The sequence below is a fragment of the Montipora foliosa genome, chromosome 1, assembly GCF_036669935.1.
Source record: "Montipora foliosa isolate CH-2021 chromosome 1, ASM3666993v2, whole genome shotgun sequence".
Classification (NCBI taxonomy): domain Eukaryota; kingdom Metazoa; phylum Cnidaria; class Anthozoa; order Scleractinia; family Acroporidae; genus Montipora; species Montipora foliosa.
The window spans coordinates 20,999,333-21,013,051 of NC_090869.1; the positions used below are offsets into that span (position 1 = coordinate 20,999,333).

Sequence of the window (13,719 nt, forward strand, 5' to 3'; positions counted from 1 at the left end):
CAGTTATTTAAAGACCCCGAGTGTTGGTCCGGCCGGAGTTGAACTCACGACCTCCCTCAACCAACTGAGCCACCGGTGCGCGGTGGTTCTTCTCGTCCATCCCTTTAAAGAGAGCAGAACCAAAAGCTGTTTACGTGAACGAAATAAACAACATTTGACAAAGGCACCGGTACCAGTGACTTAAGACATATGACTTAAGACGGAAGTGCATAAATGTCCAGCTAAATGATAAAACAAATGATATGAAGCTAAGTACTCCTTGAAGAGCCGTACTCCAACCCTTTTTTCACATTTTTCACACCCCCCTTTAGGCAACCAATCTCATTTCCATACCACTTCTACCCCCTATGCTTCTAGTCTGGTACCCCCTGCTCCCCTTCCTTTCCTAAAATTGAATAAATATCTGGTTGCATGACTGTGAGATTTGAACAACCTTGCTCTTCTTCCAATATTTTGAGCCTCGTTGAATTCATTCTCTCTAAATATTGATTTCACGACGAATGGCTGGAATGACATGCAAGTGTGATTGAGGAATAGTTCCATCACAAGGATCTACACATTGCATGCCACTTAGATTAGGTTATGAAAGACCCTTATGTTTCTTGCAGGGGGATATCACTGCTCACGCATACCTTATTGTTGCCATGTAAACAGGTCACAATACGTGGAGTGACGTTAAGAATACCACGCTGGGAACTCAAACACTCTCCAATTTCTTCACGATTTCCAGATGTGGTATTAAAATTTCAATTCATACTGCCCAAGCATGCTGTCAAATTGTCTTCAACCTGCCTCATTTTCACATTTCTTTAATGGGGACATTAAAGCCCTAGTACAGCTCCATTGACGAGTAAAATTGTCTGGCGCTAGACAGAGTAAAATCTATGAAGTGTTACTCTCAGGGGTCAATGGGTGAAGCAACACTGGGCTTAAGTGCTGAATACCCTGCCACGTACTTGCATAAGAACAACAGCTATTGTATTCTGACTGATTCTTCAAGGAATGCCGCTGCTTGCTAAAAAAGGTGGCAGGGTATTCAGCAGTTACTCCCACTTTACCACAGCACGACACAAACTTATTCCCAGGGTCTCTCTTCTTCTCTTACCCGCATTCTGTCTCTCCCACTCCAGGGGAAGGGAAGAAGAGAGACCCTGAGAATGAGGTTGAGCATGACAACCAATACAAATCACTTGTAACGATGAATGTTGCACTTACTTGATACCTTAGATCTTTGATGGTGCAAATGTAAAAATGTGTCATTTCCCAGTTATGTCAACAACTTGAATTGTTGTTACAAAACTTTTCGACCTCCATAACTTGCTAAAGAGAAAGCCAGGGTGATATAGTTCCAGACGTTTTGCACAAGCATAACTAAGTAGTACACCCAGTGAAAGATATAAAATAGGAAAAAGAAGCGGCAATTCTGAAAAGGATCTGGAATTGTTATCAAAGGTAATAATAATAATAATAATAATAATAATAATAATAATAATAGTAATAATAATAACTTTATTAAATCATTTGAATTTCAATTCCAAAGGGAATTGAAAAACTCAATTAATGTTACAATTACAAAATGTGAAATGACAAAAATTTAAATATGCTCATTTATAAAATATCAGTTAATCTTGATTGCAGTTCAGTTCAGTCCAATTTCTTTATCGAGCTTGTTATGAAGCTTGTTTGGAATCTTTTAGTTGTACATTTTAAAAGTGGAAGTCTTCTAGGATTCTTAAAGATGTAGTTTTTGGTCGTAGGTCTTGGCAAAAGGCTACATAGTTTACTATCAGGATGGGTTACATTCTTGTAAATCTTCAAGCACAGATATTGGCGTCTTTCCCAGAGTGTAGTCAGGTTCAGGACTTTGTGCTTTTTTGTATGACAACTGCGGGTGCACAATACGAAGTGCCCGACGCTGGATGTCTTCTAACTGGTCTTTCAACTTACAAGTCAATGAAGAGTACCAAACAGGGCAAGCGTATTCTAATAAATGTCTGATAAAATAACAGAAAACAGATCGTAGATCTTGAGGTTGTACACCCGACTGCGCTTAAAAATGCTTAGGGCATAGAGTCGTTTGCTAGTCTTGCAACAAATATCTATATGGGTCGACCATTTAAGGTCAGAGGACACCTTCACTCCAAGGAGTTTAGAAGAGGCAACCCAGTCTAGTTGACGGCCGTCTACTGTTAGACAATCGTTAGGAATTTGATCATTCTTTAGGAAAGAAGTGAAAAATTCCTTAGTTTTAATAACATTGATCTTCATGTGATTGGACTCTGCCCATTCGGTGATCTCATTCAACTCACTTTGGAGAACTAGTGATTGAGTTGAAGATAAACATAAAACTTCGTAGATCGTACAATCATCAACATATTTATATAACAGTAGATCAGTTCTTAGATCGTTCACCATAACGAGGAAGAAAAGTGGGCCAAGTTTAGTGCCTTGTGGGACACCAGCGTGTACATGCTTCCAAGGCGATGAGAAGTTATTAAGAAGTAAGCGTTGTTGACGGTTGTGAAGGAAATCAGCGCATCAATTGAGAGGTAGTTGAGGAACGTTGAGTACTTGCAGCTTGTGTAGTAAAATATTATGGTCGATACGGTCGAAAGCTTTGGAAAAGTCAATTACGTAAGATCTAATCATCGTTCTTGGAGTTTCTGTTGCGCTCAGCCATTGATGGATAAGGTGAACGAGGGCATGGGTTGTTGACGATTTTTTAACACAGCCGAATGGTGGTATGGATCTACCTGAGGCATTATCATAGCTGCAATCCACTCGAAGACAAAGCCCTCAGAAATTTTGTGCAGGACAGGAGTTAATGATATTGGCCTAAAGTCGGTACTGATAGAGGTCGGCCAAGGAACCTTGTTTATAGGTATGACAATGGCACATTTCCAGAGTAGAGGGACATGGCCTTGATTAATCGATGAGTTGAAGATTGAACAAATAGGGCGATGAATGATTGATGCAAAGTTCTAAAGTATTCAATTAGGTATGTCGTCGTGACCCTTTTCTTTACGCTCTTGAATCGATAGTAAATTACTGCGTTTTCAACAGACTCAGGACTTACGACGTATTTATCGGTAGATTGTCCCACCGGGAGCGGGTTGAAATCCAGAGGCTCAATATCGTATCAGGCGACATCGTTGAAACAATCGTCTAACGCTTCCGCAAGGTCACTGTCCCTTAGAGTAACTCCGTCAGCGATACTATACTGGTCTGAGTTACGGGCTTGGATAGGCTAGACAAAAGTTTGATGTTGTCCCACCATTTTTTTAGGGTTAGTTTCTTGCATATAGTTGATACTGTTGTTGCAGAATGTAGCACGAGCCTTTTTGCAGAGTTTAATAACCTTGTTACGATACATATTATACTGGAGGGTATCTCCTTTTGTCCAAGCCTGTAGGCGTTCCTGTATTGCGTCTTTAATTTCCGCGGTCATCCAAGGCTTGTCAGTGGGATGCAGCTTTACGGAGCGCACAGGTAAGCAAGAATCGATGGCGGTAGTGATTGTCGAGTGGAACGTACTGTATTGGTCTTCACGTGATTTAGCGTGGTATAAATGGTGTCCAGTTGACATCTTTAAGATAAGAAAAAAGAGCACTTTGTTGGCTACCTTGCAATCACGTCTCTGTGCCCAGGTAGAGGGTAAGCAGGCAGGTTTGGTGTTTGATGGTTGTAGAATGACGCTTGAATGATCTGATAGCTCAACAAGTGGCAAATTTAGAGCATCGTCATAATATTTAGATAAGAGATGAAAAGGCTTGCTCGAGAATGTTATTCCCTCTTGTTGGTAGTGAAACAAGAATCTTCAATTTGAAAGAGGATCAGAGGTTTTTGGGGGTGAAATGGTTGAAATCACCAAGAACAATGATGCCAGAGTTCGGATGGCTGGCCAGAGACGAATCAATGGAGTGGAACAGGTGCGACCGTAACTTGCCGCTATCGTTCTGTGGGGGATGATATACGGTTCCCAGGATAATCGAATTAATTCCGCGCGGCAGTGATAAAAACAATAACATACAAACCAACAAGAAGTGGAAATGGCAATGCAGAAGTTGTCAACAAAATACCAGCAGCTGCCAAGTAAGCAGGATCTTAAAGTGTACAGTGGAAAGAATAATTTTGTCTTATGCCAAGGTTAAGCAAATACCATGAGAAAGGAAAAGGCAAATTGTCATCACACTTGAAAGTAATGTTTTTTTTTTAATTTTAAACTGAGGCCTTATATGTAACAGCACTTTATACATTGGATCAAGCAAAGGCAAGAACAATTTGAAGACAACAGCTGGAAATAGCAGCAACTCCAGAAAACAATTTAAGTTTGCTGTACTTGATCATTTGCCTTAAACAAATGTCATATACAGTAAACACCCACATATAAGAACCTAGAATTTAAGAACCTGTTACGCTAAAAATTTCATTTTAGACCCCCCTTACATAAGAACCAGTTTAGCCTAAAAAATTTAATAGGTTCTTATCTTAGAAATGAGCTTCAAATTTCAAGCGTCCGGAACAAATTTTAAACTGCACAGATCTTGTTTAAAACTCTTTTTTCATGGTTATGATTGAAATAAAAAGCTATCAGCATCATCATCAGAGGAAATCAGTCATACCATATGTATCATAGAGTAGATATCTTTTGTGGAAATAAGAACCAATTTAAGAACTTAGATAGCCTAAAACTACTGTAAAAACCATTTTTATTAGAACCTATTTAGCCTGACTTGGGAAAATCTAGGTTCTTATATGTAGGTGTTTACTGTATTGCGAAATAATTTGATCAACACAGGACACAGCCATTTACTTTCAAGAAGTCCACAAACAAGGATAATTTAATTTGACACGAAAAAAATCCAGCATAATACTTGCCCCAAACAGCCACGCTAACACAACTTCCAACAAGCGAGGGCCAAAAAAGCCAAACAATTTGGGTACTAACCGTCAACTACAAAGCTAAACCACAAGATGACAGGGGCCTACAAATTTTGAATCGCAACAAATACAATTATCAAAAGGCACGAACGCCAACCAACCCGACGTCGGTTTCAATGAGATTAAAGATAAAAGCGCAAATAAAAGAAACAAAGCTAGGACACAAGGACACTATAGAGAACAAAGCTTGCATACTCATGCCAAATTGTTGAATAGAGTTAAACAAAAGCCTGCATTTACGCTTTTCTTATAGATCTTCTACTGCTTCCTCGCGCGAAAACCGACGGAGCGAAGCCAAGCTTCGATTCGTTGATATGTGACGTCATACTGGCACCGATGATTCAACCAGCATAAAATAATGGAAAACAATAAAGGTCTCTCCCTCTCTCCTGGTATATTAATATTTGTGCCCTTTGTTTTCTCCGTCTAATTAAGTATGCAACACGTGATCGCATTACCGTGATTCAATTGAGTCTTTCCTTCATTTTGGTTTCTGAAAACATGGAGGAAGAACTGCCAAGCGCATGTCGAGCGGCCGCGGATGCCTTCCAGGTTTTGAGTTATTTAATGCCGAACTTTTCAAGAACGTTTTCCCTAAGCTGGATTCAACGACGTCAGTCTCCTTCTCTCAGGCTATAAGCAAAAATTCGAAAGAATGTGACAGACCTCCACGGTCCCCCTTTTTTTCACATAATTATGAAACCTCCAACTAACAGGTTTGTTTTAAGATTTGACATTGCTGGGTTTTACGTCCTGACAAATGATAGGATTTTCTCGCTAGTTTTGGCTTTTCATTTAAGTGCCGACTGCCTCTCAGAAAAATTGACCTCAGATAGTGTTTTCTCGATAAGATGCTTAGGGTAGCCTCGCTTTTCAAGGCGGGCTGTGAATCCAGATAGTGCCTCCTCAAATGTTATTTTTGAAGATCAGAGTTTGTTCGGAGGAGCCTCCTGGCCTCTCCTTTGACAAAAACCCTTCTTAACACTGGGCGGGTGACAAGAGGTAAAGTTCACCCGTTGCAAAGGAATCCGGAATCCGAATCCAGCAAATGTGCGGGCTTTGAAACCGAAATCCATCGCATGGAATCCAGAACCCACATATTTCGATGGAATCCATTTCGGTGGACCCTTGAGATGTATGACTAGGGATCCGGGATCCACTGTTCGGGATCCGGAATTCCACAGGCTGGGATCTGGAATCCGAGGGCCACCTGGATTCCTTTACATAGGGCGATAAAACGCTTGTATTGGAAGGTTTCAGTCGGCTTGTGATATATTTTGATATCGAGAGCAGATTTTCTTTCGAATCGTTCCCCTTTGTTTGCTGTTGTCGGTCTAGGAAAGTGATCTTCTTTTCTGAAATTTCAGCAGTAAACTTTATAGTTGGGTGGAAGTTGTGCTTGTGCAATGAACACGTTAATTTACTGTTTATCTACGTCCCATGGTGAGAAAACGTCATCAATGAAACGTTTCCATTTTGTTGGTTTAACTTTACTCAACTTTACTCTCGCTTAGCATTTTTGTTTCAATTTCTGTGGACAAAACACTCACCACCAGCCCATGGACTACCTCGATGGACTACCCTAAAAGACTATTTCGAATGAGTACTACTGGTACATACCATACATGTAAACAGTGTCTCAAATACTGAGTGCATCAGCCTAAACACCCATTTTAAACGGCGCTGATCAACAGTATTTAAGTCTAAGCAACAATTCTAAAAAGGTTAGCTTTCGATAATTCTCGGTTTTCACGTGACGTCACGGCTGCCATGTTGGAGCCCCTAAACAAAGAAACCCAAATCCTCCGGGAATTCAACTCTATTATTATGCAAACGTTTTGAGTGAAAACCAACAATTGTTGTGATGGCCCATTACTTCATGTAATTGAAGTGAGACGATTTAGTCGCATGTTGCCGCGCGGAAGAAAATGAACAAGGTAGGTGCAATGTAAGTATACAATCAATTCAGTTCTTTTAATGGTACTTATTCGAAACACTATTTTTTGAGGTAGTCTATTTTAGGGTAGTCCATAAGGGAAGTCCATGGACTGGGGGGTAAGTGTTTTGTCCACCACCCAATTTCTGCCATGAAAATGTTGGCAAAAGATATTGAACATTTTGTTCCCATGGCTGTTCAGTGGACCTGGAGGTTTGCTCCGTTAAACTGAAGAGTTTTCTGGGAGAATGATGCTATGCATTTGTTCCAGAAAAAGTGTGGGGACGGGAGGGTTGCTATTGCAGAACTAAAGTAGAACACTGCAATCAACATTAAAAAAGCTGATAAGCGCACATTTTTTCAACTTTTTGCGTATAGCCTGAGAGAGGGAGGATAACGACGTTGAATTCAGCTGAAGGACGTTTCTTGAAAATTGAGGTCTTAAATGACTCAAAACCTGCAAGGCATCCACGACCGCTCGACATGCGCTTGACAGTTCTTCCTCTATAGACCTCTTTCATTATGGCGGTCAAATAAAATATTCTTTTGTTTTCATGCTAATAAGCTTTTCTGGCCTCGCTACAACGAGCAAATTTCAAAAGAATTTTTGTTTCAAAATGAGGGCAGTAGGCCTAATTAACATAAAGACAAAAGAATGTAAAAGTGGTCGCCATTTATGAAAGTGGTCTATGTTCCCAGAAATCAAAATGAAGGAAAAGGACCCACGTGAATCACGGTAATGCTACCACGTGTGGCATACTTAATTAGAATGAAAAAAAAGGGTACAAATATAGATATACATATAGAACGCATATCAAATAAAGAGAACAAAAAAAAATGTGCTTAAACACATATTTAAATTAATGGGAAGAGATGTGAAATATATGCTAATTCTGGTCGTTTACTGCGATTTTCATAATTCGGCGGAATCTCACATTTCAAGCACTAAGCGCCAAACTGTGTTTGGGCTTCCACCAATCAAATTTCCGAACATAGCTGGGGAGATTGACTCCGCCTCCGGAAAGTGAATTTAGTTTACAGTTCGAATACCATTATTATATCTTTGTAGAGGTTCTTCAGTAAAAAGATCCGTAAATTAACGACGGTTCGTGCGTGGAATTGAAGGGAGATTTTTATAGGTCATCCGAACAAACAGTACCCTCATATAGACTCCAGTCGAGAAAAGAAAGAAAACAGTTTGAGGACACGAGCATGGTTTTACAACAAAATAACAACGTGTTATTTTTAAGATATTTTGAATAACTTATAAGGCGTTAAATAATCTTGCTCCAACTTATTTGTCCGATTTAGTTAAACCGTACTTACCGCGTAGGAACCTTAGATCCTTAATACCAATCGTCTCGTCAGTATGTCCTATAATTTAAGAACGTATGGTTATAGAGCCTTCTCATCCGCAGCCCCTGTTCTGTGGAATGATTTACCCCAGAATATAAGATCCTGTGGTTGTCTTATTCAATTTAAACGTTTAGTTAAAACTTATCTTTTTAAGAAGGCTTTTAATTTATGATTATCCATGATTATCCTAGGAACATTGATCCTATATTTTCTTTTACTTATTTTTATTTGATTTTATTTATATATTTTTAACAATATTGTAAATTTTATGGCTTTATTTCTTAAAGTGTTTTAAATTGTTTTAAAGCGCCATTGGACAGCGATGGAAATGGCGCTATAGAAGAAAAAGGTTGTTATTATTATTAATTGACCGCTCCCCATAGAGGCTTTTCAGGGCCAATGATACACAATCAACGAAATGACAGAACAGAACAACTGTTAAGAATCCCAACTGGCCGGAGGCAAACCAGTTGACTATTTACAAGTGCAGCTGGGAAGTTCAACCAGGGACTACCAGGAACAAATTCAACTAGTGGTCAGGGCAGGCGCCCTAACCACTGGCCCACACTGCCTCCGTCTTAGCGATTCAACATTTGAGTTTCACTATTCTACCTGTTATACATTCGAGTTTCGCTTTGAGACATTACTCTCGGAAGCGCCACTGCTCATTCATCATTCAACGTGCAAGTCTTACCATTTTATGTCTGCTTGGTCATTTTATGGATGTTTTACTTTTACCTTCCGACATGAACGAGTGATTTTACCTTTCGAAAGGAAAACCGTTGTTCATACGTGGGGCGGACAAATATGGCGTAAAATTCGTAACACAGTGAATCAGATACTTACTGCCCTTGAAAAACTTACCAGTGTTTTTAGTACCAGCTTTGGTTTGCTTTTGCTTATATTTTCGGTTACACTACAAATAATCACGAGAGGTCAATTGTTCACACAACAGTATTTGGCACCATTTCTCTTTAGTTTACACTAATGTTTTAATGTTTTAAACTGAGCGTCGGCACACATACTTAGAAAATTATCCCTAATACCATCCCTCACGCTGTGGTTTCCGTCGTAATTCCTCGCGGAGAGTTTCACTGTGGGTGAAGAGCTCACACACAAAACACAGAATCCGCAAATATTTTCACGGTGAGACAAAATCATGGACCATGACCTGTGAAACATGACCGGCCAATAGCCCATTTCCGAGTTGCTGCATGCCTCAGTTTCAAAGCGAGTCCTGGTGCACAACCATTCAAATGGAAATGAGTTGCAAATTGTTATGCAAATCAAATTAATTTCCCTTACAATAGTTGAGCACCAAGACTCACTTCGAAACCGAGACAAACAGCAACTCGGAAATGGCCCATTTGGAAAATCTGTGAAAATTGACCTGAGTCTCGTACCAAATACCCCGTGTGCCTTTTCTTGTCAATGCTTTGCCAATCAATGTGATGGGGGAGGGAGGGGGGGGTGGGGGGGGGGGGGGGGCAATTCACGGGAATTTGATGCGGGTAGGGATTTTGACATCTGAAAGAGTCCCTGGGAAATTTGACTCGGTCGCCATCTTGGAACGTAGAGAGCAAATGGGAATGAGAGGTCCGCCATCTTGGAAAATACCCAGAAGTTTAATATTTGGATGAAGTAAAGTGTAAAGTAGAACTCTGATCCTCTGAAAGAAAATGTTGTTGCTTAAATACCAATCAGTGACCTGTTAGGGGTAGAGACGTTGATTACCTGTCAGTCGTTTAATTAAAAGGTAAAATTTCGAGGTGGTACCGTATTTAAAATCCAAACATCGCCTTGGGAAAATAATTTAGCTTGCCCAGCACAGAACATTAATGCACTGGGCTTAGCGATGACCGCGAAAAAACTGCAGATGACAGAAACTACAGACGGAACGAGTTCCTACAATTGTTAAACAAAATGGCAAAAAGAGCTGCCAATCAATACCGTTGATTGACGGCTTTCGGACACTGTTCTATCCTATTGCTTTAGTGGCTCACCCAAATTGGAAGTACAGCAATCGAAAAATATAACCAAAGGCAACCAAGTCCAGTCCAGTCTAGTCCAGAGTTTAGGTTAGAGTCCAGTCCATATTGTCCTTTCCGTTCGACGTCAAGGTGGCGAGATCTCTTGCGCCAATGACGTGATTTAGGTGATAAATTTTTATTCATTGTTTAATGATATGACCAATCAAATCAAGGTCTCATAAAATTAAGGACTGAATTAGGTCCAGTTGTTACGAGTCGATTGCTGTGAGAAAAGAAGAATCGAAGGCGAGAGAAGGAATTAACATAAGCTGTTGAATAAAGGTTGAAGTTTGCGAAGAACGGCCTGCTGATTCTTGGCATTCGCAAAATCTTTCTTTTCTCGAGTGGGGTCCAGAAGGAGATCCAGTTGGGGGTCCAATTAAGGGTTCCACGTTTTGTACCGTCCCTGCTCTTGAAAGACCTATTAAATCTCCCTTCAATTCCACGCACGAACGGTCGTTAAATAACCGCAAGCATAATTGAATATCTCCCTTCCCCTCGGCATCATTTCTACCACTTAGGTAAACTAGTTTTAGACGAGCAAACTACAATTTAAAATTAAAATCTAGATAACAAAAGATCATCGCCAACTGAATCGAAACTGAACGCGCCAAAAGACAAATAACATTACGAAGAAACAAAAGAGCATAGACGTTATCGCGTCATGATTTTTACATATGTGGTGGGAAGATAAGCAAAATTTTGATATTTCAAAAACAGCTTCTTTTCCTGAAGTCATAGTCTTTCTTTGTCATCAACGAAGCTTATACACACCGACGTTCACATTGACCTACTGTAGGCATCCAAATTTCACTAAAACTTGACGCACACATACCCTTTAATTTGATTGTCCGAGACCACAGCACGGGACGAACAAAATGCTTCGGTGGCTGAAGTGCGACGAATATAATTCGAGGAAAAAACAATGGTTTGCGAGCCGTTTTGTAAGCGATGGGAGTATTTGGAGCATACTATGATAGCCTATACTCTTACTCTGAACAAATCGGAAAAATTGCCAATCTTATCGGAAACAATTGAATAATCTTTTTATCTCTCTCGGGGGTGTCTTTTTAATTGGACCATTCCGGAAATACAGAAGAATGCCGACCGTGTCTTTAGAACTTTGTGTACAACGTCATTCACTTCTACTACCCATCACAGTGCCCTGCTTGCAGAATTCTAGAATAGCTATGAACGGAATCTGACTTCCAACGAAACGTGGTGTTTTACACACACATTTTTGGCGAATCGGCAAAATCAGATCATTTCCAGAACACATTTTGGATAGGAAAAAAGAAACAGAAACTAACCGTATCACTGAAAAACAAGACCAATGAGAGAATGGGGAAAAAGCAATGAAATTTGAATAATATATCAGTAACTGACGTCCCGGCGCTTATCACGGTTGAAAGACTTTACCCCCAGGTGTAAACCAACCAATGGGCAAGCGAGAAACCACGAGGGAAACTTAATATCAGCTTTCAAGAATAGACATAATTGACTTTGTCGGTAAAGGACTTTAAGGAAACGAAAGAATACTTGAACGTAAAAAGGAGCTTATATTAATCAACTCGATGTCAGGTAGCAGCATATGATGAGTACTAGTTGTTTTCAAAACACAATTTTCAAAGATTTGTGTGAAAATCTACGTCTCTCTTTGGATAATCACTGAGGGAGACTTCAAGTTGGGTAGATAAGTTCACTGCGGATTACAAGTTTCGCAAGGGGAACATTTTCCACCCCTAATTTTAAGTGTCACGGACGACATAGCGACACTTGAAAACCGATTGCAATGGAGACCATCTAGTTTTAAACTGATTTAACTTTTGTTCTTGTAACTAGAGAGCCATATTATTCTTTACCTTCCTCCTCCTCTAATCTACTGACTCTTTGGACTTGGATTACATGAACACCTTAATCTTTCGTTAACAAACTGAATTTCATCAACTAACTACCCACAACTTTCACAAACTAGGTCTCTCTGCCTCTACAAATGCCCCGCATTTTGTCTTCGTGGAGTGCTTTCGTAGAAAGAACGAGACATACAACAGAAGATCCATAGTGGCCGAGTATTCGAGAGATCAGTCCACTCTACTCCTGCTCAATGTTGAAAACAGGAGCATGCCTAATGTGAGTTAAAGGAGAGATGAAGCATACGTCAACGGCAAACGAGAAACATTAAACAAAAATTTGCGTTCTGCCAAAAATGGAAGAAACTCGTTTGATATGAAGTCATTTCTTGCATGTTAGCAGCGAGTTAAAATAACATAATTTTCATGCTTTTATGACAAGAAGCAGCCAACCATTTCACGTTTGCAGTTCAAGTTCAAGTAAACGTGATGCTTAATCTCTCTAATAACTCGTCACAATGTTTTGCCGGATCAATGACCAGCCAAAATAATTCTTCAGTTTCGTGAGAGGTCAAGATGCTATACTCTTTCTTATACACATCCAAGATCACATTGAAGAACGTATATGAACGACCACGAGGTTCGTTTCGACCACTAACTGCTGTAACCCCATTTATGAGCAGTTAAGTCTGATTTTCACTTAAGTCACCTCACCGTTATTAAACTAACGAAACCGAAAAAAACTCAACATTACAAACTTCAGTGAAAAACCGAAACAAACCGGAGGAAGACAACTCGATATCGCAGTATGAATGACCATGAATAGTTGTGATAACAACATTTCGTTCCAATACTTGGGTTTCAGCATAAAAAAAGTTATATAGCATGCTCTTTAAGTCAAGTTTTACCAAATACATGTGCTTTAACAAGGGATTGATTCATCCCTGCAACCGTGAGCCTTTCGATATCAATTCAACCTACTGGTTTTTCTCTACAAAATGATCGTTACTGAAATAAAAGACAAATGTTCACACAAACCTGTGACGGTGTGACTATAACTGAGAAGAAGGAACCTTCCCTGTTCCTTGAAGACTGGTCGTATATATCATCTATTGTGATAAAAATCCGAAGGACAGTGCAATCTCGTACCCAGAGTCCTCGGGCTTTTTGGCCAGCGGGTGAGCGCCCGGAGAGACTCTCCGGGCGCTCACCCGCTGACCAAGAAGCCCGAGGACTCTGGGTACGAGATTGAGCACAGTGTGGATTGTGGATGAAGTGTTCACTGTTTTAGTGACTCCGGAGACTGCTGTCATCCTATTCAGCACCAAATACTCAAGCGTATACCATGAATGCGTGTAAACTAAGTACTAGTTGAAATTCACGGCAATATCTTGCCCTCTTATGGGGGTGCTCTTCGATTCTCTCGCAAATCTCTGCAGGGCAAAGATGATTGCAGGACAAACGTTACGCTGACACTGAAGAGAAAATCATATTTGCGGCGCCTGGATCTTTTGCAGGCCACTAATAATTATGCTAAGACGTTTTGATCATTGCACTTTCAATTCAAACATTTGTTTGGGCACTAATAAAAGGAAAGCTGTGAAAT

The 13,719-nt window shown here is 40.1% G+C and overlaps 1 long non-coding RNA gene across 3 annotated transcripts in view; it reads right to left on the reverse strand.

Annotated features, from left to right (window-relative positions):
- Positions 1 to 13,236, reverse strand: part of LOC137992808 (uncharacterized) — a 53,261-nt gene extending 40,025 nt beyond the window's left edge. The window contains exons 1-2 of one of the 3 annotated variants that reach the window (XR_011121747.1): positions 13,152 to 13,214; positions 8,204 to 8,251 (exon numbers count right to left, since the gene is read on the reverse strand). This is a non-coding gene — a long non-coding RNA (uncharacterized lncRNA). Of the gene's footprint in view, positions 1 to 8,203; positions 8,252 to 13,151 lie in introns of all 3 variants that reach the window. The other 2 variants (XR_011121749.1, XR_011121748.1) reach the window with 2 other exon arrangements.
- Between the last annotated feature and the right edge of the window lie 483 nt (positions 13,237 to 13,719).